A 21,423-nucleotide genomic window follows, 5' to 3' on the forward strand; every position below is an offset into this window, starting at 1 on the left:
GTCATAATCCCAGGGTCCTGGGATGGAGCCCCACATGGGGCTCTCTGTTCAGCAGGGAACCTGCTTCCTCCTCTCTCTGACTGCCTTTCTGTCTACTTGTAATCTCTGTCTGTCAAATAAATAAATAAAATCTTTAAAAAAAATATAAGTGTCATGTACTCATAGATTTCAGGTGGCTCCTTATTTCCAAATTATATGTCTGAGGGATTTAGCGAAGAATATGTTTTCTGCGGAGTCCTGACTGTAAGGGCCTGCCCCTCCCAGAGGAACTTGCTCGTGGACCCCGGATGTAGGGGTGTGGCAGGCCAGGTGGAGATGTCCAATCGGTGCAGCATGTGTATATCCACTAGGGTGAATTGAGATCCGATTGGCCACCTGTATAGAGGTGGGGCTCAACCAACCGCATAAAGGTTGCTGTAGGAGGCTAGCAGAGGAAGAGGAGAGCTGTGGTGGGAGCAGAAGAAAGAGTTGGTTGGGAGCAGAAGAGTCCACGGGAGCGGGGGAAGAGTCCGCGGAGTGGAGGAGCTGTAACAACTCTTGTAAGAGCTATAACCACCGCCAGCAGTCCGCCACCGGCAGTCCCTGCGCCAGCAGTCTCCAGCCTCTGGCGACCCCGAGCCGCCGCCTGCAGCCTCCAGCCGCCTGCAGTCCACCTCTGGCAGTCCCACCTCCGACGGCCCCGAGCCTCCGCCTGCAGCCACCAGCCGCCTGCAGCTTTGAGCCGCCTGCGGCCCATCTCTGGCGGTCCCGCCTCCGGTGGCCCCAAGCAGCTGCCTGCAGCCTCCAGCCGCCTGCGGCCCCGCCTCCGGCGGTCCTGCCTCTGGTGGCCCCGAACCACCGCCTGCACGCTCAGCCGCCTGCAGTGGCTTCCTCTGGGTGGCAGCCTTGTCAGAGTGGCATCGTGGGGAGCAGAGTCTCTGTCATCCGGGTTGTCCTCCTTGTCATCGTCGCTGTCATCATTGCCTCTTTGTCGTCAGGAGCAGCCTCGTCCGGGAAGCGGTCTTGTCCAGAATGGCCTCTTCTTGGGAGCGGCCTTGTCTGGGGAGCAACCTCATGGAGCAGCGGCCTCATCTTGGGAGTGGCCTCTTTTGGGAGCGGCTCCGATCATGGAGCGGCCTCATCTGCGGAGCAGCCTCGTCCAGAGCGGCCTTCTTGGGAGTGACCTTGTCGGGATCATCATCATCGCCTTTTCGTAAGAGATAGCCCTGACTGGTCAGTTTGATTCTTGATGCTTGGCGCGAAATAAAGTTTTGTTTGACCTTCGCTTTGTATCAGTCTCGTTCCTTTGATCACGGACCCTAACTCTGACATTACATAGGAAAGGAATGATGATCTGTGATCACTTCATTATAAATAAATAGGTCCAAGAGGTCATTTGTTTCTGGGGCATCTAAGAGATGAGAGATTTTGTGAGGTCGGCGTGGGTGCGATGACTTCACGGTGTACACGTGAACTTGCAAACTACAATTCTCTCTCTTACACAAGAACAAAGCAGTGCCCCCATCAACCGGCTGAATTGTTTCCCTGTCCTTTTGTTGCTGAAGATCTCAAAGTATTTCCAGACCCAGAGGGGCTGAAGCAGAGGAGAGACTTTCCACCAGGACCCTCCGCCCCGCCAATGCTTATGCGGTTGGTAGATGGCCAAGTAGTGAATATGCCAAGTGGTCAAATCTGCCAGATGGGAATAAAGAGAGAAATTGCATGTGCCAGACCCAATTAGAATGGAAAACCTGAGGGCACTGATAGGCAGGGGTGAAGAAAGGGGAGCTGGGTGCATGGCATGCAAACTGCTTGCATGTTAGCATAGTGTTCAGAGAAACACTTGTTAACTCTGTGGTCTCAAAAATGATTTCCAAACCTTTCCTTCAGAAATTCCTTATTAGGGAATCACCATTGAACACCACCAGCATCACTTGGATACTCTCTGTTGCTTTTCTTCCTCTTGCCACCACTCGAGGGAACAAAGGACAGACTCACCAGCTGCTCCGTGTGCCCATCAGAACCTTGCCAAAGACCCCTCTCCAGGTTGGTCTTTCTGTGGCTCCTAAGGGCTGCATTTACTCAGTATCAGGAGATGCTTCATGAAGAGGTAGAATGACTCTTGTGACCAGGGAGTGTTGGGTCCCAGAGGCCGACTGGGGCCATTTCGCTCAGTTTTCAGTGACAGCATCACAGAACAGCAGCTCACCCCTTCCTGTCTGGGGAACAATCTGTTCTTCACCAAGGAGCAGCTCTTGAGAATTTTCGTCCTTCCAACAACTGGTGAAGATTTAATTGATGTAGCGGGATTAGATTTCCAGGTCTGCGGTTTGCTTTTTGGCCTCTCAGCTATGATAAAGACTAGCACATATCACCACCTCGAGGAAACTCCCATTGGGATGTCAGAGATCCAGGGAGGCAATGATTAACACCGCTTTTTTCCCATCCCAATTATGGGAGGACAGGAGTCAGGCAGAGAGAGATGAAAAAACCATCTTTATTATGCAGTAGCGCAGCTGTGGTTATGGGTACGAGCTGGCCTCAGACTCAAGACGCAGACAGGCTTTAATCCCATATCGCATTTAGGGGGCTTTACAGAAAGGTCCAAAATGGGAGGTACAGGAGGTACAGCGTCTCCACGTTCTCGAGAGGCCGGCAGCAGGCCAAGGACTGCTCTCTGCCCTGTCTCCCACAGGACTTGCGTAAGGCTGACATGGACGTGAATGCGAGCGTGGGGGCTCACGTGGACCCACAGAAGCCAGAGTTCCACTTTCTACACGTGACTTAGATCATTCTAGCTGTGCAGGCTGAGACTTACAGTCTGATCCAGGTGCAGAGTCACAGGAGTGGGAAAGGAGTTTCCACTGATCGTAGCTGTTTGTCAGGTAGTTCTGAGGGGGCCAGATCTGTGTGGCGCTTTCCGACACTGACGTTCATACTTTCTTCACCATTACTAATGGATCCTGTCTCTGATTGAACTCCTGATCCTCTCCACCCCAAATGATCCTGCACACGTCCCCGTCTTGGTCAAGTCCAATTCTGCGAGCCAGTGGTGCAGACCAAACACCTGGGAATCCATGGGTCCTTCTCTCTTCCGTGTGCGACTCCTTCTGCCACCACCCCGGTCCAAGCCATTATCATCTCTGGCCTCGGTGACTGTGGGAGCCACCCAGCTAGCCTTCCTGCTTTGCCCATTACCTTCCTACTGCCCAAGACTCCTATCAATAGGCCACTTTAAACTTGACAGAGTGGCCCCTAAGAAAAAAGAGAAAGGAGAGGAACTATTCCTCCATTCAAAGCCCACTAATGAGCTCCCCCTCATTCAGAGGGTCGTCCTCTCCTGGACCCCCTTCCCTCCTTGCTGGCTCTCTCTACGTAGCCTGCCTTGTGTGTTTCTAGCACTGCTAGCCCTCCGATCTTTACATATTGGTTCCTGCTTGTGATCCTTTTTCCCCTGCAAGTATGTTAGCTTGATGAAGGAAGGAAGTCTTCGTGTGCCTGTTTTTCCACTGCTGTATCACCAGTGCTTGGAACAACTTGTATATGAGGTAAATACATACTTGTTACCCAAGGAACAAACAAATGCATGAATGACTGATTGACATGACTTAGCAGCATGGCCAGGGTGTGCCTCCTCATCCTGAGACCAGCTGTCGCCACCCCACACCCTCCTGAAGGCATCAGGGACTGCTGCCTCTGCTCTTCTGTCAGACATGTTGGAAAGAGAGAACCCTGACAGGGCTGAGGAAACTTAGTTCCCTCTTTCAAAATCACCAGATAATTCATTCTGCCTCTGAGTGGTAGAATGAATGGTTCAGGGTCCAGGTGAGCCCATATACCTTGGCTCTTACTCATGTCCAGGGCAGAAAAATTCCTCAAACTGAAGTCCCACCACACAGAAGTGTGAGGTCCCAGACATGGGACTACCATAATTCAGTAAGAAGATGCTGGTGGACCAAGTCCATGCTCCAGGATAAGCCACCAGGGGAGGCCAGGCCTGTCACAGACAGTTGGAGTGTGATCTCTGAGCACCCAACCAATGGGGAACCCAGTGCATGGCTCTTCTTGTCTGACACTGTTCTCTGATCAAAGGAAGCCAGTCTCCATGGAGAGATGACTGTTTGTAGGGTTGGGGCACAGAAGGGAAGGGGGGTCAGGAACATCCTGCAGCACCAGAGGGTAAGGAATTGTTCAAGAAACAAAAGGGTGGACACTTTAAAGGAATACAGGAGCCATCCCACTAGAGCTGACCAAAGCAGGAACAATTTGAGCATGAAAATCAATAACCTCGAGTTAGAACTGAAAGTATAAAATACCCATGAGTCCATGCTGATAGAAATGAATGAATAAATAAATCAGTGGTGGAGAAGAGATTACATCTTCCTTACAGAAGAATTTCAAATAATTTAGGTATTAATAGTTTATATAATATGCAGGTGGAGAGTAAGCTCCCCTCCCTCAATTCAAGACTGGGCTATACTTAGTGACTTCAGAGTATGGAAGGGGCGGGGGAAAGTAATCTTACAGTAGCGGAACTGGCAAGCTCAACCTTGACCAGGTGGTCAAGATCAGCATTATCAGTGATAAGTCATGGTGATAGCTGGTGGTCCAAGGTGTTTAAGAAGGGCACTTCACTGGCACGCCTGGGTGGCTCAGACAGTTAAGCATCTGACTCTTGATTTTAGCTCAGGCATGATTTCATGAGATCAAGCCCAGAACTAGGCTCCGTGCTTAGCAGGAATCTGCTTGAAGATGCTCTCCCTCTGCCCGTCTTCCACCTCAAATAAATAAATAAATCTTAAAAAAAAAAAAAAAAAAAGGCACTGCAACTCTATGGTCTTCTTCTCTGAAAGCCAGAAACTCAGGTTAACTGTGAGGAAAACATCAGATAAACGCAAATCAATGAACATTCGACAAAATACTTGACCAGTAGTCCTTAAAACTGTCAAGGTCATGAACAAGGGAAGTCTGAGAATCCCTCGATCCTTCGCAGGTGAGAGGAGCCTAAGGAGATCTGACGACTGAACGTACTGTGGTGTCTTGGATGGGATCCTGCGACAGGAAAAGGGCCTTAATGGAGAAACTATTAAACTCAGAATCAAGTATGGAATTTATTTAATACTAATTTGCCAGTGTTGGTTTCTTACTAGTGACAAATATTCCATGGTAATATAAGACATTGATAGGCAAAACAAAGGGGAGGGGATATAGGAACTAGAGACTTCCTTTTTTATTTTATTGCCTTTGTGACTTTTCTGTACATCTAAAACTATTCTAAAAAGCGATGAGGAGTTAGTAAGCACTTCTATCTGCTGCCACCCAAGCTCTTGCAGCCTAGAACCTTGTAGGCTGATCTTCCTTGATGCTTGGAGACGTGACCAAAGAGACCAATATAAAAAAATGCCTTTGATGTCATCAGGCTTCAGTATAATTGTGTCACCTGTTTATACACATGCGCTCTCCCTTTGACCCCCAGGATGCTCTTCTGCTACCTCCTGCCTAATTTACATTCTCTATCTTTATTTTTGATTTTAGACATGTAGGATTCTTCTTGTCTCATTTATCACAGGCACTACCATAAAGAAATATCAATTTCGATTTTAATATGTAATTCCATATGTATGAGACCAGTTAGGAGGAGGAGATTAGCATTTATCGGATACTTCCGAGGTACCAAGCACTGTGTTAGATGCGGTTTCATTCAAGCAAAATAATGCGGGAGGTTTGCATTCTGCCTACCTCAAGAATGGATTTTTCTCTCTAAATGCTTAGAATTATTGGCATACAAATTTTGTGAGAAGAAGTCCGTTCATCATAGTGAGGGTGAAAGGAAGACATTCTATAGGGTGAGTATTCGTAGTACTGGAATTTTCTCTGATCTTATATACCTGTAGGTATTTATACTGTGGACAAGGGAATAAACCCACTCTCCATTCTCTCTCAGCTTATAGCAACAGACTGGGTTTCTGTATTGCCCTCCTGTAGGTCTGGCTGTGGAGTGTGGTCCTGGTTAAGGCACGTGGGGGCTGCCCCCAGGGAGGTGGGAGCCCCATTGGATGGGCACGCACATGGGTTTTGGCCTTTCCTCTTTATCTCACTTGGCAGTGTTGTCCACTACTTCTGCTTGCATTTGGGTCCCAGCAGCAGAGAATCCCGCATCTCCACACAGCAAACCCATTCCATATTCTATACTCTGCACCTCAAAAAGGCCTTGCATAGGGGTGGATGTGTCCATTTAACTGCTGGACATTATAATCCGTCTCTTGCTAGGATCCTGGGCACATTATCCAATGTGGTTTCTTATGGGCTTTCAAAACTAAATACATTTACATAAGAAATAGTCATGAGGGATGCCTGGGTGGCTCTTTTGGTTAAGCATCTTCCTTTGGCTCAGGTCATGATTCCAGGTCCTGGGATCGAGCCCCATATCAGGCTCCAGACCACACTGAGCTCCTTGCTCAGTGGGGAGCCTGCTTCTCCCTCTGCCTCTGCCCCTGCTCGTGTTCTCTCTCTCTCTGACAAATAAATAAATAAAGTATTAAAAAAATAAGAAATAGGAATGAAACAGCTTGCATTTTCGGATGATGTCACTACTTATTCTTTCACGGTGATAAAATTGCACTCTTCATTGCTCCCGTTAACCTGGAATAATTGACTTTACTTGCTCCAGATGTAGTCAGCTGTGTTTACCACTGTTGTCCTTATCTAACCCAGTCCCTTTTATTTTATTTTATTATTTATTTATTTTAAGTAGGCCCCATGCCCAGCATGGAGCCCAGTGCAGGACTTGAACTCAGGACTGCAGAATCAAGACCTGAGCTGAGATGAAGAGTCAGACACTCAACCGACTGGGCCACCCAGTGGCCCCCTAACCCATTCCTCTTTGAATACCTTTTGGCTTTGGAATAATTTTATATTTCCAAAAAAGTTGAAAAGTACAAACGTCTCATATACCGTTCAACCAACTTTCCCTAATGTTACCATCTCTGAATAATGTTTTAATCCAAGTCATTGCCAAAGAAAACATTTTTTTTTTTTTTTTTGGATAGGAGTGAGGGAGGGTGGGAAGAGGCAGATAAAGGTTTGATACTTTGAAGTCAGTAATTCATCAAAGAGGGAGAATGATCAAGCTTAAGTCTTCTCAGTATTGTGGGCTTCCAAGTGGAAGCTCCAATGGATAGTGCGTAAGGGTCTGAAACCCTCACCTGCCACGGGGTTCTTTTCCATAGATTCCAAGTGTTAAAAAAATGATGCCTGGGGGTGCCTGGGTAGTTCAGTTGGTTAAGCCTCTGTCTTCAGCTCAGGTGGTGATCCCAGGGTCCTGGGGTCGAACCCCACATCTGGCTCTCTGCTCAGCGGGGGGAGCCTGCTTCCTCCTCTCTCTCTGCCTGCCTCTCTGCCTGCTTGTGATCTCTGTCTGTCATATAAATAAATAAAAATCTTTAAAAAAATGAAAAAAAAATGATGGCTGAAAATTGTTCAGATGCAATGAGTGAATCCAACCGATGACCATGCTGCTTTCCTCACCTGATAGTCTTTTAGTCTTGGCCTGTCAAGATGTAATAAAGGGGAAGCTGTGACGTGAATGGGGCTGTTTCCACAGGTTCTTGTGGTTGGTGCCTGCCAGTTCATCACTCTCTAACAGAAAACTATTATCAGACAAAGGTGCCCTCCATCCGGGGAAAGGCCTTCGTCATTGCTGGAGCATTTGTTAGCCCACTGGTTTTCCTGGTGATGGAAAGTTCAAAACCCACAGAAGCATCACAACTTCCCAGGCTGGGCTTTCCTCTCTGTGAGTTGAGCGTGATGACTTACAGCCTTCTTGGGGCGATTGGGGACTCTGTTCATTGACTAGGGGTCTATGTCACTGTTTGGTTTCCTCCCATGGGTCTCATGTGCTAAATTTCTTTTCTTCTTCTAGGATCTGTTGAAAAAGTCTTTTGTAAGACTGTGCTTCGAGATGCGGAGACGGAAAACAAGGTAGCCAGCCCACGCACCGCATGAATGATCAACATGCTAGTCTCATTGTTCGAAAAACCCCAAATGGGACAAACCTTGCTCTGGTAGGAATGTCATTTGGTGACTAGATGGGAGTAGGCCATGGTGGATGGGAGAGGCTGATGAGGCTTGAATAATGGTATTGCCTAAAGCCAAGTGAGGGTTTCAGGCTTTTCCTGACGATCATTGCTGTAGCACAGTTGTGGCAATTCGAGTGAAAATGCCTTTCAATATGGGTAGTCAGTAATTACGTGTCTTAACAAAGGATTTAGTGAAGTGGGAACCTTGGCCAAGAACCAGTCCTTTTCCAGGTGTTCCTGTTCTTTTAGTTAGGCATCTCTTTCCCGCCTAATATACAATGTTGACGTCATTAAGCACAAGATAAAAAATGCAGCATTCACAGCATAAAAATATTGAGGGCTTTGAAATCCACAGTCATAAGTAAAATTAAAAGCTGAGGGTTATTAACCTGAATCCTCAAAGACCTGATGTGTCCCATAAATGAGAGGCAAGCTCTCACGAACAGGTGTTTTTCTTTTGTGTTGTATGTGTAGATAGATGTCTATTGTCCCATTAGAATTAGTGGGTAACTTACTGTTCATTTTTATGATATATATATATATATATATATATATATATATATATTTTGTTTACTTATTTGACAGAGACAGAGATCATAAGTAGGCAGAGAGGCAGGCAGAGAGAGAGAGAGGGGAAGCAGGCTTCCCGCTGACAGAGAGCACGATGTGGGGCTTGATCCCAGGACTCTGAGATCAGGATCTGAGCCGAAGGCAGAGGCTTTAACCCATGAGCCACCCAGGCGCCCCCAGATATATTTTTTAAACATAGTTATTTAATAGAAGGTGGAGGAAAGAAGGACATTCTGAAGAGACTGAGTAGCAAGAAGAGAGCAAAAAGACTTTGTAGCAGGTAGGGATTCCATTTGGTGACTGGTTACAGAGACCTGTAGTAATGGTGGCTTAGACTTTCAGAAAGCATTTTATTTTTTCTCACGTGACATGAAATCTACAGGTAGGTCATCTAGGATGGGATTTAACTGACTTGGGATGTCCTCAAGAAGCCAGATACCTCCTTTCGTTCTACAATCAGAGGGTAGCTGTTTGGAGGTGGAGGCTTGGGCGTTCACCATGACTGAGGGTTCTGGTCTGAGGGGCAGGGAGAATGTGGTGGCTTCCCTAACCCTCTTATCCCGGCTTCATTCCATCACTAGACAGACAGTACTTGATGATATCTTGAGAACGGCTCTCCGCAGTCTCGCTCTGTTGTTTCAAAGGCGGGGATTAGTTTCTAACAAGACACGGGGGGATTCGTGAAGAAGGAATTTCCTAACTTGGGTCACTTACTCAGTTGTGCTTGTGGTGTACTTTCCTGCTAGGCATCAGGACAGTTCTAGGATTCCATAAACCATGCAGTCATAAACTCTGGCCACCTGGTTTTGTAGATAAAATTATTTGGGAACGCACCCATGCCCATTTGCTCACACATCGCCTATGTCTGCTCTCTTGCTGCAATGGCGGGGGTGAGTAGATGCCACAAAGACCTTAAGAACCTCCAAGCCTAACGTATTTACTATTTAGTTTCCTTCAAACTTTAAAAGGGAAACTTTGCTTCCTCCTGCCTAAAACATTTGATTCCACCTGATTCCTCTTTTTCCAGGATAATTTCTGTGGAGGGAAAAAAAAAAAACTATGGATATTTTTGCTCTTGGGCCTGGGATTTAGGAGCTTACGTAGTACTTTATTTTTTTTTTTAAGATTTTATTTATTTATTTGATAGAGATCACAAGTAGGCAGAGAGGCAGACAGAGAGGCAGACAGAGAGGCAGACAGAGAGGCAGGCAGAGAGAGGGAGAGAGGAGGAAGCAGGCTCCCCGCTGAGCAGAGAGCTCAATGCGGGGCTCGATCCCAGGACCCTGAGATCATTATCTGAGCCGAAGGCAGAGGTTTAAGCCACTGAGCCACCCAGGTGCCCCTTACGTAGTACTTTTTATAAGGTTTAAGCTTTCTTGACAAAAGAGTTTATTTATTTATAAAACCAAAAAACCCCCACATGAAAACAAAACAAAATAAAATAAAATTGTGTTCTATTTGCCTGTTCTCCCATGGAATTCTGTAAATGATGTGGCTGGAGAAAAATGTTAGAAATCAGTTTGGAGCCTCTCACAGGACCTTCTTATGTTTCACATTGAATATATATTTGTCATTGCAATCCCAAGTGTGAATATGAAGTCCTCAAATTTAAATTTCCCTTCAGTAGAGCAAATAATAAAAGCAAACCACTTAATTATTTTTATGGCTAATGTTAAGGAAAGGTCATCTGAAGATTAGGGTTTTAGGTGTCGTGCCTTTCAACACTGGGACACAGGTTTAGAAGGAGGATGGTAGCAAGCAGGGTAGTTCATCAGTGGGGTGAGAGAATGATTCTTTCTGGAGATCTTTGTTCTGCAAAAAATTGTGAAGGCAGCCTGTCTAATTACCACTGTAGCTTTGCATTCACTAAGTTGAGAGGGGAGGAATTCAGGAATAAATAAGATCTCCCCCACCCAGGGCTTTCAGGTGGGCGAGGCTGCACCCCAGCACACAGCAGGCTGGGGGCTCCGTCCGTGGCTCACTGCTAACACACATAAAGGATGGGTGAGGGGGTACTGGCTTTGCTGAGCAAGAACAGGGCTGGCTCTGGTAAGTTCTATCCTTGCTTTCTCATAATGCTATCTTTTGTTCCTACTTAAATTATCTTTAATTTAAAATAGAATTGTATTGTATAAAACCTAATTATGCATCTTAACATATATTATCTAATAATATATATTAGATAGAGTATATATCTTATTTAATTGCATAAAACAGAATTATAAGATGAAATTTTATAATTTAAAATAGATTTTAAATTATACACAGTACTGTTTCCAAGCCTTTATAAGCCAGCTGGACATACTTTGGGATTCAAGCCTTGTAGAAAGCAATGGTTCTCAAACTCAAGTGTGCCTCCTAATCACCTGAAGGTCTTGTTAAAATACAGGTGGCCGCCCTCCCCCCACAGTTAGTAACTGGTGGCTCTGGGCAGGGCTGAGTCTGTGCTTTTCTAACACATTCCCAGTCGTTGATGCTGCTGGTCTAGGAACCATCTTCTGAGTACCGCCATCAAGGAGAAAACAAACAATAAAAACAATTAATGTTGATGATTTAATGTGTTAGCAACCTGCCAATCAAGCAGTGAGGTTTTGGGGGGTTTGCGTGTGTTTTTTGTTGTGTTTTATTTTTAATTCTTATGATGCAGCTGGCCTTATACTAGGTGTTGTGGGATCCTGGTCCTTATCCTGAGGGATTTTTCTGATTGGCTGAAGAGATGAGGAATACTTAGAAACAGGAGAAAATGGTAAGGTCTAGCCAAGTGTAGAGCAGGGGTGGGATAATTCAATGTGGAATTTTGTCTTTAGGAAGGAACATGGGGTGAAATAGAGCTTGAGCTGGTCTCTGAAGTGAGAATAGGGTTTGAGTGGGGAAATAAAGGGTGGGGGAGGGGGAATCTTGTCATTAAGGACCCACGAGCATGCGCAAAGGGCCAGTGCTGGAAAAGCCCCTATAAAATCACATCTGGTAGCGTGACGCCAAGCATAGGACCTCTGGCCCCGATAGCAGTGTGCCTTGCTTGCCTGTGGAAGAGAACGTACCCCGCCAGCCGGCACCACCCTCCCGTCGCATCTCTCCCTACCTTTCATTTGATTAGAGCCCACACTGTTCTTGGAGGACTTTCTATACGTCCTGAGGCCATTCCTGATCCTTTGTTCCTGATACCTCCTTCACTCAACATCTCCTTTCCAACCCCTCCGCAGGCCTTCTGGGAGGCTCTCCAGGGGGTCCAGCCATCTGAGCTGTCGCAAGCCCACAGGTGATTCTGAGAAATTCTGCTCTGGGAGGAAAGCTAATTTTTCAAAAGTGGCCCCAAATTCCTCCCAGAGAGCTGTTTCATCCCAGAGGAAATTCCCACTCTCTAATTACTAACAGTCCATATTAAGCATTGAGATTTTGCATTTCTTTTAAGATGAACAGTTTTAATTTCTTCAAGTAGTTTACTTTAGAAACAAAATGAGAATGTTCTCTCTGTAAGTTTAACATTTCACTGACTTTATTATGTAGTACAAATGCCCTGATTGCTGTTTTTAAATGATTATAATTCAACCATAGATGATGAATGCTTTGGAGTCCTGTAACGAATTGGATAATAACAATGATTTAATAGAAGTCAAGCTATCTAACAGTAAGAAGAAAAACCCTGCTGATTAAATTCATTAAAAAAAAATCATGTTCATTTAAAGTAAACTGCATTCATACCTAAAATCTTCAAGCGCCTTGCTTAATCTGTGTCTAGATTATATTCTTTCACACTGGAAGAATGAAAAAAATAATGAGGAATCCTATCTAGAAAACACTGCTAGATAATGTTCTGCTAAATGTTCAAGGATTCACAATATACTGCTTATTGCCAAGTGAAATTGTAATTGCTTGGCCATGTACAGAGTTTATAAGAATGATTTTCCATGCAAACACACATTTGTGAATAGTCTAAGTATATCTAAGTGATCCAAGTGATGTTCCTTTTACAAGTTTTTTTCTCTTTTAACGTTATTGAGGTACAATTCATGATATAAAACTCTACCCATTGAAAGTATACAATTTGATGAGTTTTGATGGTTACACTTACAAAATTAACACCAGTCAAGATATAGAACATTTCCATTACCTTTCAGATTTTCCTTGTGTTCCCTTCTAATCTATCCCACCTTCAGGAGGAGTGGTGCCTGGCCTCAGACAAATTTTTGTTATAATGTATTAATTAGCATTCTATATAAATAGAATCATACATAGTTATTCTGTTTGTGTCTGGCTTCTTGAACTCAGCACAAGGATTTCGAGATTCATCCCCGTTACTGCATATATCAGTAATCCACTCTTTTTTCATTGCTGGGTAGTATTTCATAGTACAAATATGGCACATTTTGTTTATTCACTTGGACATTTTGAGCTTTTGGCGATTACGAAGTATTAGCAATGAACATTCATGTACAAGCCTTTGTGTGGACATGTGTTTTTGTTTATCTTGGGTAGATGCCTAGTGAAGAAGGGCTGGGTCATATGCTGCATGGCTAAATGTTAACATTTTTTTTTTTTCAAAATGCCAATTTCTAAAACAGTTGTACAATTTTTTTTTAAAGATTTTATTTATTCATTTGACAGACAGAGATCACAAGTAGGCAGAGAGGCAGGCAGAGCGGTGGAGGGGGGAGAGGCAGGCTCCCCGCTGAGAAGAGAGCCCAATGCAGGGCTCGATCCCAGGACCCTGGAATCATGACCTGAGCTGAAGGCAGAGGCTTAACCCACTGAGCCAGCCAGGTGCCCCAACAGTTGTACAATTTAAGGTTCCCATCATCAGTGTATAAGACTTAGGGTCGTTATACATCCTCACCAATAGTCGGTACCATGGCTCTTATTTTTGGTCACTCTGATGTGTGTAGGGTGAGCGCTCGTTGTGTTTGAATTTGCATTTCCCTGATGACTAATGGTACCGATATTCTTTGTTAGGTGCTTATTGGCCATTTGTATATTTTCTTTGTTATAGTCTTGGGCTTAAAATCTAATTGATCTGATATAAGGATTGCCACTCCTGCTTTCTTCTGATGTCCATTAGCATGGTAAATTCTTTTCCACCCCCTCACTTTGAATCTGGAGGTGTCTTTGGGCTTAAAATGAGTTTCTTGGAGGCAACATATAGATGGGTTTTGTTTTTTTATCCATTCTGATACCCTGTGTCTTTTGACAGGGGCATTTAGCCCATTAACATTCAGGGTAACTATTGAGAGATATAAATTTAGTGCCATTGTATTGCCTGTAAGATGACTGTTACTGTATATGGTCTCTGTTCCTTTCTGATCTACCACTTGTAGGCTCTCTCTTTGCTTAGAGGACCCCTTTCAATATTTCCTGTAGAGCTGGTTTGGTGTTTGCAAATTCTTTCAGTTTTTGTTTGTCCTGGAAGCTTTTAATCTCTCTTTCTATTTTCAATGATAGCCTAGCTGGATATAGTATTCTTGGCTGCATGTTTTTTTCATTTAGTGCTCTGAAAATATCATGCCAGCTCTTTCTGGCCTGCCAGATCTCTGTGGATAAGTCAGCTGCCAATCTAATATTTTTACCATTGTATGTTACAGACTTCTTTTCCTGGGCTGCTTTCAGGATTTTCTCTTTGTCACTGAGACTTGTAAATTTTACTATTAGGTGATGGGGTGTGGGCCTATTCTTATTGATTTTGAGGGGCGTTCTCTGAACCTCCTGAATTTTGATGCTCGTTCCCTTTGCCATATTGGGGAAATTCTCCCCAATAATTCTCTCCAGTATACCTTCTGCTCCCCTCTCTCTTTCTTCTTCTTCTGGAATTCCAATTATTCTAATGTTGTTTCGTCTTATGGTGTCACTTATCTCTCCAATTCTTCCCTCATGGTCTAGTAGCTGTTTGTCCCTCTTTTGCTCAGTTTCTTTATTCTCTGTCATTTGGTCTTCTATATCGCTAATTCTTTCTTCTGCCTCATTTATCCTAGCAGTGAGAGCCTCCATTTTTTATTGCACCTCATTAATAATTGCACCTCATAATTAATTGCACCTTTTTTGATTTCAACTTGGTTAGATTTTATTGCACCTCATAAATATTGCACCTCATAATTAATTGCACCTTTTTTGATTTCAGCTTGGTTAGATTTTAGTTCTTTTATTTCTCCAGAAAGGGCTTTTATATCTCCCAAGAGGGTTTCTCTAATATCTTCCATGCCTTTTTCGCCCGGCTAGAACCTTGAGAATTGTCATTCTGAACTCTAGATCTGACATATTACCAATGTCTGTATTGATTAGGTCCCTAGCCTTTGGTACTGGCTCTTGTTCTTTTTTTTTGTAGTGAATTTTTCCGCCTTGTCATTTTGTCCAGATAAGAGTATATGAAGGAGAAAGTAAAATACTAAAAGGGTGGCAATAACCCCAGGAAAATATGCTTTAACCAAATCAGAAGAGATCCCAAATCATGAGGGGGGAGAAAGGGGATAAAAAGAGGTTCAAAAAGAAAGAATGAAAAAAAGAAAAGAAAAGAATTTTAAAAAGAAAATGAATAAAGAAAAATATAAAAAAGAAAAAATATATATATTAGATAAACTAGTTTAAAAACGTTAAAAAAGAAAAGGGTAAAAGTTAAAAAAAAATTTAGCAGAAGAAGAGAAAAAAATAAAAAAGAAAAAAATTAAATTAACTGAAAGACTAAAAAAATCACAGGGAGAACGCCATGAGTTCCCTGCGTTGCTTTCTCCTCCTCTGGAATTCTGCTGCTCTCCTTGGTATTGAAACTGCACTCCTTGGTAGGTGAACTTGGTCTTGGCTGGATTTTTTGTTGATCTTCTGGGGGAGGGGCCTGGTGTAGTGATTCTCAGGTGTCTTTGCCCCAGGCGGAATTGGACCACCCTCACCAGGGGCCGGGCTGAGTAATCTGCTCGGGTTTGCTTTCAGGAGCTTTTGTTCCCTGAGCGCTTTCCGTAGAGTTCCGGAGGACAGGAATACAAATGGCAGCCTCCTGGTCTCCGGCCCGGAGGAGCCGAGAGCCCAGGGCCCCACTCCTCAGTGCGCCCTCAGAGAACAGCGCCCAGTTACTCCCGTCTGCCTGACCTCCGGCCACGCTCCGAGCTCACCGAGCCTGCGACCGGTTCAAGGTAACCCCGAGCTGCGAGCTTACTGTCGGCTCTGTCTCTGTAGCCGGCTTTCCCGTTCCAATACCCGCAAGCTCTGCGACACTCAGACATCCCCAATCCTTCTGTGACCCTGCGGGACCTGAGGCCACGCTGACCCCGCGTGGGCTTCGCCCCGGTTTAGCCTCTGGAGCGATATCCCTCAGCGGAACAGACTTTTAAAAGTCCTGATTTTGTGCTCCATTGCTCCGCCGCTTGCCGGGAGCCGGCCCCTCCCCCCGTGGTCTATCTTCCCGTCGCTTTGGATTCACTTTTCTGCCAGTCCTACCTTTCAGAAAGTGGTTGTTTTTCTGTTTCCAGAATTGCTGTTCTTCTTCTCTTTGATCTGCCGATGGATTTGCAGGTGTTTGCAATCTTTAGATAAGCTATCTAGCTCATCTCCTGTTAGCTGAAGTAGTCTCAGCCTGCTCCTTCTCCGCCATCTTGACTCCTCCCCCCCCCATATATTTTCTTTTGTAAACTGTCCGTTCAAATAGCTTACCTTTTTTTTAAAGTTATTTTTCTTATTAAATTGTGAAAGGTCTTTATATATTTGGGATATAAGGCCTTTATCAGATACATGTATTTGCAAGTACTTTGTTCCAGTCTGTGACTTTTCCTTTTCTTAAAGGTGTCTTTCAAGCAGCAAATTTCATTCATATTGATAAAGCCCACTTTAACAATTTTTTCTATAATATGTGCTTTTTATATCCTATCTAAGAAATTGCTGCCTATCACTAGGTAGGCATGTTTCCTTATTGAATTTTTATCATTTTAACTTTTAGATTTAGGTTTATTATTTTGTTTATCATTTTGAATTATTATTTGAGTGATATTTTTTCTTTTCCCATATGGATATCTGATTCCTCTAGTACCATGTGTTGAAAGATTATCCTTGCCCTACTGAATAGCCTCGATATCTTTATAAAACTTCAATTGACTATATAAAGTGTATCTTTTTCACAGTCTCTATTTTGTCCCATTGATCTATGTTTATCCTTACGCTAATTCTGTATTGTTTTCTGATCCATAAAGATGGTCTCCATCTCCATTTATTTCACTTATAAAAATAATATTAGCTATGTCTTAGATATTTTATTGTAGAGGTTTGCATATCCCTTATTAAGTTTATTCTTAAGTATTTTCTGCTTTTTGATGCTATTGTAAATGAACTTATTTTTATAAATTTTATTTTTCTTTGTCTTTAATATAAAATATACAACTGATTTTATTTTTATTTACTTATTTATTTTTAAAGATTTTATTTATTTATTTGACAGAGAGAGAGCACAGGTAGGCAGAACAGCAAGCAGAGGGAGAAGGAGGAGCAGGCTCTCTGCTGAGGAGAGAGTCCAGTGCAGGACTCGATCCCGGGACACTGGGATGATGACCTGAGCCTAAGACAGGTGCTTAACCAACTGAGCCACCCAGGCACTCCTACAATTATTTCTACATATCAATATTGTGGGGCACCTGGGTCACTCAGTTAGTTAAGCATCATCTGCTTTTGGCTCTGAGGTCATGATCTTGGGGTCTTGGGATTGAACCCCACAGAGATTTAGGCTTTGGACTTCCTGCTCAGCAGGGGGTCTGCTTCTCCTCTCCCTCTGCCCCTCAAAACCCTCTTCTGCTTGTGCTCTCATTCCCGCAAATAAATAAAATCTTTTAAAAATTATCTATCTATCTACCTATCTCTCGATCTCAACATTCTGTCCCTTTACCTGGCTAAGTTCAATTCTTATATTTAATATTTGTTTCTAGATTTATGAAGATATAAATAATAATGTTACTTGAATATAGAAACAGTTCTACATCTTCCTTTCTATTATTTTTGCCTTTTGTCTTCTGGTCTTCATATAGTGTCTAGGACCTGTAGGACGATGTTGGGCAGAAATGATGGATCAGTCATTCCTGCCTTTTTTCCCAGTCTTGGGGGAAATAGTTTAATATTTCATCCTTGAGATTGATGTTGGTTATTGGTTTTAATTAGATGACATTTATCAGATTGTGGATATTTTCGACTCCTACTTTGCTGAGAGTTTTTGTCATGAATTGATATTGCATTTGATGACACGTTTTTAATTTATTTAGTAAAATGATACACTTTTTCTCCTTTATTCTGTTAACATGATGAATTGCATTGATTGATTTTGGAATATTAAACCAATCCTTTATTTAAATATTAAACTCAAGCACATCATTGAGTGTTATCCTGTTTGTTAAGTTCTTAGATTTTTTTTCTTCTTATCTTTCAGTTCTAGAATTTTTCTTTCTTCATTAACCTTGCTACTCTTTAAAGTTTGCAGATTCATTCTAAGATTTTATTTTCTGGAATATAGTAACCACTTGTTTTAAAGCCCATGTCTGGTAATTTATAGCCCTCTGAGTCCCTTTCTGTTGTTTCTTATTTGTGCCTTGTTTTCTTTGATTATATATGGAACATTGTTTTTGAAAATTTATTTGTGGGAAAATTTGAGCCCTAAGATGGTTTTACATTCCTCCAGAATTTGATTCTGCTTGGCCTCTGGGGGCACTATTAACATGGTTATCAGCTTTTTCCGGTTTTAGTGCTTGAGGTTTTCCTGACCCCCTAGGACAGTCCAGGTCCCAGGACTAGTTTAGTCTTCATTCATTCTTAATCCTAGGGTTCGAGTCAAACCCATGGGTGGTTGCCTTGTGTCCTTAACCTTGCAGGGACTAGATTCTTTCTTTTGATTTCCTCTATCCCCACGAGCCCTGTGAAAGCCACTGTTTGGTCTCTCTGCTGCCTTTGTTAGAGAGGAACACACCCTAGGGAAAAGAAGGTTCTAGACTAACCATAATGGGTTACAACTTTTCCAGGCTTTCAGCTAGGTTGTTCCTTACCATTTATCTTTTTAGTACATTCAAGATGATTTTAAAAATAAATTTTACATCAGTTTCTTCAGTTGTCTTCAGTAGGAGATTTGATTTGAATGACCCAAAGCAGATACCCTGATGTTGCCTCCATGAGCCCGCTCCCCGCCCTGATATTCATACTGTGGATTCCACATCTGTTCCCCAGATTGCATAACTTGACCTGCTGTGATTTCCCAAACATATTTCTCTAGTTTGCTCACACACTTGTTTAAGCCGGCCTCCCACCTGGGCATTGTTTTCTTTAAATTCAGAGCTGAGTCAGATACAGACGCATCTTGCACTGCACACTTCAGAAAGTACACAACAAGTTCCTTAAGAAGTCTTAGATGATCCATCTCAAGGCTTCAGAGAAGGACCAACTGGTACCCCACTCGTGACTGTTACCCAGAGCACACCAATAGTGCTCTCCAAAGAGATTCTCTCAACTCCAACTTCTAGCCTCTTCAGCTTAAACCCTTTGATCCTGTCAAAGCAGAAGAGTGGCTAAGGGCTGCAAAATTGGTTTTCACAAACTCCCTGTATCAACATTTAGAATGCAGGTAATTGGCACACCTTGCCTTGGGTGCTGAAGTATAAATGTTTCAGTGTCTTAGTATGTATCTTACAAAATGTTTCTCCAGTTTGTCATCTGCCTTTTTTCTATAGTCTTGTTTTGATGTGCCAGTGTGAAATGTTAATATAATGAAACCTTTCTATGGTTTCTAATTTTGTGTTTTTTTTTTAATTTTTTATTTTTTATAAACATATATTTTTATCTCCAGGGGTACAGGTCTGTAAATCACCAGGTTTACACACTTCACAGCACTCACCAAAGCACATACCCTCCCCAATGTCCATAATCCCACCCCCTTCTCCCAAACCCCCTCCCCCCAGCAACCCTCAGTTTGTTTTGTGAGATTAAGAGTCACTTATGGTTTGTCTCCCTCCCAATCCCATCTTGTTTCATTTATTCTTCTCCTACCCACTTAAGCCCCCATGTTGCATCACCACTTCCTCATATCAGGGAGATCATATGATAGTTGTCTTTCTCTGCTTGACTTATTTCGCTAAGCATGATACGCTCTAGTTCCATCCATGTTGTCGCAAATGGCAAGATTTCATTTCTTTTGATGGCTGCATAGTATTCCATTGTGTATATATACCACATCTTCTTGATCCATTCATCTGTTGATGGACATCTAGGTTCTTTCCATAGTTTGGCTATTGTGGACATTGCTGCTATAAACATTCGGGTGCACGTGCCCCTTTGGATCACTACGTTTGTATCTTTAGGGTAAATACCCAATAGTGCAATTGCTGGGTCATAGGGCAGTTCTATTTTCAACATTTTGAGGAACCTCCATGCTGTTTTCCAGAGTGGCTGCACCAGCTTGCATTCCCACCAACAGTGTAGGAGGGTTCCCCTTTCTCCGCATCCTCGCCAGCATCTGTCATTTCCTGACTTGTTGATTTTAGCCATTCTGACTGGTGTGAGGTGATATCTCATTGTGGTTTTGATTTGTATTTCCCTGATGCCGAGTGATATGGAGCACTTTTTCATGTGTGTGTTGGCCATCTGGATGTCTTCTTTGCAGAAATGTCTGTTCACGTCCTTTGCCCATTTCTTGATTGGATTATTTGTTCTTTGGGTGTTGAGTTTGCTAAGTTCTTTATAGATTCTGGACACTAGTCCTTTATCTGATATGTCGTTTGCAAATATCTTCTCCTATTCTGTCAGTTGTCTTTTGATTTTGTTAACTGTTTCCTTTGCTGTGCAAAAGCTTTTGATCTTGATGAAATCCCAATAGTTCATTTTTGCCCTTGCTTCCCTTGCCTTTTGCGTTGTTCCTAGGAAGATGTTGCTGCGGCTGAGGTCGAAGAGGTTGCTGCCTGTGTTCTCCTCAAGGATTTTGATGGATTCCTTTCGCACATTGAGGTCCTTCATCCATTTTGAGTCTATTTTTGTGTGTGTTGTAAGGAAATGGTCCAATTTCATTTTTCTGCATGTGGCTGTCCAATTTTCCCAGCACCATTTATTGAAGAGGCTGTCTTTTTTCCATTGGACATTCTTTCCTGCTTTGTCGAAGATTAGTTGACTGTAGAGTTGAGGGTCTATTTCTGGGCTCTCTATTCTGTTCCATTGATCTATGTGTCTGTTTTTGTGCCAGTACCATGCTGTCTTGATGATGACAGCTTTGTAATAGAGCTTGAAGTCCGGAATTGTGATGCCACCAATGTTGGCTTTCTTTTTCAATATCTTTTTATGGTTTCTAATTTTGTGTTCTTTTTTTTTTTAAAAAAAAAAACACACATTTATACTTTAAAGGTTATTAAATATTTACTCAAATTTTATTCTGCTATTTTTATGAATTCCTCTCATATATTTAAATATTTCACCCATCTGACATTTGGCAAGTTTTGGAATCTAAGGTTTTTTTTTTTTTTCCTCAAATGATAAATTGCCCAAATACTTATATACTTACATTTTTTCCCCTAGACTTTTATATTCTGTTCCATTTGGTCTATCTGACCATTCTGCTAATGATAATGTAATTGACTAATTGAAACCAAAATATAAGTTTATTTGCCTAAGTGTTTAGACTAATCCTGATGATATAATTCTTTATTAAAAACAATTGTTTTTGAATTAAATAGCCTTACTGAAGATGATTCAAAGGAATTACATTTAAATTGGAATTTTGAAAAATTGAATCACAGATTCGCTTTGATGTACAGCATAAACCTTTGGTTGTCCAGTGACAGTCATGGTATAGGTGTAGGAAACTTCCGCT

The 21,423-nt window shown here is 42.7% G+C and overlaps 1 long non-coding RNA gene across 2 annotated transcripts in view; it reads left to right on the forward strand.

Annotated features, from left to right (window-relative positions):
* LOC116570508 overlaps positions 1-21,423 on the forward strand; it is a 113,732-nt gene that overhangs the window by 58,593 nt on the left and 33,716 nt on the right. The window contains exons 1-2 of one of the 2 annotated variants that reach the window (XR_004277454.1): positions 7,655-7,771; positions 7,901-7,959. This is a non-coding gene — a long non-coding RNA (uncharacterized LOC116570508). Of the gene's footprint in view, positions 1-7,654; positions 7,772-7,900; positions 7,960-21,423 lie in introns of those variants that run through there. The other variant, XR_004277455.1, reaches the window with a different exon arrangement.

The sequence above is a fragment of the Mustela erminea genome, chromosome 12, assembly GCF_009829155.1.
Source record: "Mustela erminea isolate mMusErm1 chromosome 12, mMusErm1.Pri, whole genome shotgun sequence".
NCBI classification, from domain to species: domain Eukaryota; kingdom Metazoa; phylum Chordata; class Mammalia; order Carnivora; family Mustelidae; genus Mustela; species Mustela erminea.